Source organism: Frankliniella occidentalis, unplaced genomic scaffold (assembly GCF_000697945.3).
Source record: "Frankliniella occidentalis isolate FOCC.00 unplaced genomic scaffold, Focc_3.1 Scaffold4, whole genome shotgun sequence".
In the NCBI taxonomy this organism is placed as follows: Eukaryota; Metazoa; Arthropoda; class Insecta; order Thysanoptera; family Thripidae; genus Frankliniella; species Frankliniella occidentalis.
The window spans coordinates 2,643,022-2,647,073 of NW_026267134.1; the positions used below are offsets into that span (position 1 = coordinate 2,643,022).

General features: G+C 50.1%; 1 long non-coding RNA gene across 1 annotated transcript; it reads left to right on the forward strand.

Moving 5' to 3' along the window:
* The first annotated feature begins 155 nt into the window (after positions 1-155).
* On the forward strand, positions 156-3,339 carry LOC127749627 (uncharacterized). Its single transcript, XR_008011246.1, has 3 exons — positions 156-318; positions 400-1,257; positions 2,024-3,339. It is a non-coding gene; the product is annotated as an uncharacterized LOC127749627 (long non-coding RNA).
* Positions 3,340-4,052: the final 713 nt, after the last annotated feature.

The following is a 4,052-nucleotide window of genomic DNA, read 5'->3' on the forward strand; positions in this document are numbered from 1 at the left end:
GTCCTCTCCCCCTCCCCCCCCCTCACCCCTCTCCTCACCCCTTCCTCCACCAGCCGGATGGCGAATTGCGTCGCGTTGCAGGCGGCCGGGTGCGCCGTCGGTGCGATGCCCTGTGGTTTAGGCGATACAATATAAGACCAACTCGTTACCAGATTTGTTTGCTGGCTGTATAAGTCGAACGGTGTTGCTCCCATTATGATTTTCTTGTTTGATTCTCCCACGCATGTCCAAGGCTTTAAAATTTAGCCCCTTCGGGCAGTTCTAATGCCTCTGTAGAGGTGCTAGTTATTTATGCCTTTGTAATGGCAGTAAAGCACCGTAAGTACTACCTTTGTTTTTCCAGTGTTGTTTTTGTGTATTGAGCCGTTTGTAATTTTTGTAATACCGTATTGGGAACAGGGTCAACTCTCAGCTGCCGTGCGTCAATCACCAGGTTATTATTGGATTTCCACATTTAGAACGGCGCTGTTGGACACTGACGCGCATAGGCGGCCGAAGATAGAGCGTGGGTGGTGTAGAGTGGCCCAATCGAATATTGGCGACAGCGGGAGGAACGGCAGGGAAGGATTACACCTTCGAGAGCGGCGGATGACGCACGGCGCACCACACTCAGCCAAATATATATATTTAGCAACGTTGAGCACGATAAATTTGTCGTCAAGTGTGAAAGTCTTTCTCTTTGAACACTGTTTTTTTCTTCCTTTTTTTTACAAGAATGAATTATTTAACTACTGAACTGGGTATGTGCAAGTGTTAGAGTCGAAATTTTTTAACATCAATTGGCCCTCCTCATAAATACGTATATGGATTTGTTTCGAAATTTCTACTTTAAAAAATTTGGTCGACATAGCAAATTTATATCATTTTTACGGTACCATGATTTTACATTCATTGTTCATTGTTGGAGACTTATGAATGGAGGTAGTTGTGTGAAATATTGCGGCGTTCAGTTCTGCTCCCCAACTCCTTACGCCCACGACCGCCGCCGCAGTTGTCGTGGAATATTTTCCTGCCGTGATCCTCTTGTGACGTCTGGGCTGGCTGCTCGCTCTGGTTCGCTCCCATTGGAAACAGGACACGGGGAGGCTCGGAGGTGATAAGACTGCTGCGGCCTGCCGGACTCACTCTGCTGACCGGCGGCGCGGCGGGGCGCGGGGTGACTTGCTGCCGTCTCCCTCTCTTACGTATTTGGATCAGCATCGGACTTTGGCCGACGTGTCCGAATGACGTTCATTGGGTTCGTGAAGTAGTAGTGATGTAAGTGCGCGCGTCGGGTTGGATCACGAAGAATTTGTCCCGTGTCGTCCGATGCTGAATCATTGCCTCTCATTGAAGGGGGGGCAAGTTGAATAATGTAGGGCCGTGTGTTTGTTCTCGGTCCTCCTTCTCGGGGGTCATGCAGGTCGTCTCTATGCTGCATTTCACTTCCTTCCCCTCTCTCTCTGTCCGCATCTCTCCCTCTCTCTCCATTTGGGCCCAGCGCCCAGCGCTCACAGTACGGGACAAATGACATATAAACGCGTGAGCCCGGACGTCTCTCCTGCGTCTGTCCTCATGAACATTCAACGCCTCACCTCCCAGCCCCCCCACCCCTCCTCTCTCTCTCCCGCTCTCTCTTCCTCCGCCACCCTCTCTCTCACTGTCGCGCCGCTCCCGACGCCTCTGTCTCTGTCGCTCCGCAGCCCAGAGCGTCGACTCGGTGCCTTTATTAGCTGTTAATTACGCCTTGTGTATGCGCCCAATTATGCAGATGTGTCGCAGCGTCCCGGAGGTGTCTGTGCGTGTTTGTCCTTCTGGAGAAAGGAGCATCTCCATTTTTTTCGATTTCTCCGACACCTTTCTCTGTTTTTCTATTTCCTGCATTGCACCAACGGGATACATACGGGACATATATATACCGCCCCTCCCGACCCCCACTCCTCCGTACCCCTGTGCGTCTTTTCCTGCGTTCTTTACTACAATCTTATATCTTTGTTTTCCATAATTCACGATCACCTACCCTGGACTTCTTTCGCCGACAAAGGGCTGATCAAACACCGCACCGACATCGCGCAGGGATAGAGAGAGATACAGATAGGCCGAGCGAGAGAGACGGGGCGGGGCCGCCCACATCGCCTCCCGAAGTCACCTCGCCCGGCGGCGGCCGGAGTCCCTTTATTCGAAGCCCATCGAAGGACACGATCCGGCGGCATAATTACTCGTCTAAACGGCTTCCATCTCACCTGGCGCTGCTCTTAATTTGAAATTGAAAACTAAACGTCTGTATTTACTACCGCTCCAGCAGCAGGTGACAAAGTGAGGCGGTACCCTCTACCCTCTCTCAAAGTTATTATTATCTATAATTGTTATTATTCTTTTTTTCCCAAAAATGTTCTTTTTAACGATGCGTGTGCTTCTGTGCCTTGTGCCAGTCGCCTGACGGGGAAAAAAGAGAGACTTCTATCATTTGTTACAGTCAGAGCGGCAGCGTGCTTCTGACGGCTGCTGTGTCAAGCGGCCCTTTTTTTCTCTCGCATCGGTTTTCTTTCTCCCGCCGCCAGGCGTCATCTTTCTGTCGATCTGTATCGAAAGTGGATAATACAGTCCGATCCCCTCCCCTCACCTCCCTATTCTGTCGATTGCAAACGACACTACTTTCTCCGGTAGACTGAAGTCCATAAAGCGATACAGCCTTATTTTTTCTTGCTGTCGATAGCAGGCTGCCCCTAGGTCAGGTAATAAGGCAGGTCTGGTGACCTCCATGGGTGGCGGGTGGCCTTGTTCCTTGTTCGTTCTGTCGAGTCAAACTTAACCTCCGGTAATTTCAGAATTTTTCGCAGATGCGATCTCTCAGGTCGATAGTTTCAGACGGCTCTGCTCTTTCAGAAGCTGCGCCCGTTCACTGTGTTAAGAACATAATTGTCAATTTACGACATTTATTGTAATTTTCATTTACACAATATATTGTAAACTTGTAAACAGCCCATTTACGTTTGTCAACCAAATGCGAAGTGGTTGTAGTTGTAAATTTGCAATTTCAATTTGTAATTTTACGCCACTCATCGTTAAAAAATTTCGCGTAAACCTACCGACTGTTTTTACAGTGTACAGAATCAAACTTTGCATTCGTTTGAAATATATTTGCAATAAATGTTTTGTCTACAAAGAAAAGAAGCGTTTAATTCAAACAGAAGACTTTGGTGGGGAGCCCCCAACGGGGGACCCCTTGCGCCGCCTTGCGCCCCTCACTGCGACATGAGTCAGCCGATTGGCCGGCGAGCGCGGCAGACAATGGTCCTATATGGTAACTGGATACCACTTGGCTGGTCCACGTCCCTCTCCCCCCTCACTCCCCCCCTCTCTCTCTCTCTCTCTCTCTCCCTCTCTCTCTCTCTCTCTCTCTCTCTCTCTCTCTCTCTCTCTCTCTCTCTCGCTTTCGATAACCGGTCCGGCGTTGGCACGCGCTTCTCTGAAGGGTGCGTGCAGAAAGACTGCCCTTTTCTTTCATCGCACATTTTTTAAAGCAGTGTAAAGCCGTACCAGATCAACTTCAAGTATTTGCGAACATTGCGTGCGCCGCATGCATCAAAACTCTTTTCTTTGTTGGTTTCCTTGCGAAATTGTTCAGAGGAACTGCGGCCAGTGTGCAGACATTGGCGCTATCCCTATGCCCGTTCGGTGCGGTGTCCGGATGACGTTACGGCGGGTGGATGCGATGGATGGTCCTTGAATAGTAATGAACGGTTTTAAGTGAAAAAGTATGACAGGTTTTGCGGTCAGATCGTATATTCGGATAAGGAGCCCGGCGGTGTAGCAGACGACGCGCGAGGTTGGCGCTGCATAACTCGCACCGCCGAGCGGCCGACATACGGGGGTCTGACCGCTCCCCCTGGCTGCAACGAAGCTCGCTACCGCTCTCCGATAATTGGGGAAGAATTTCGGAGGCCGGATGTCTCGAAGACCGCTTAATAATTTCTTCCTTTTGCCCTCTCTTTTCCTCTCCGCTTGTTTCTTTCTTGCTCGCTCCTCATCTCTTTGCGCTGCTTTTCCTGTTGCTGCCCTTTTGCGAAATT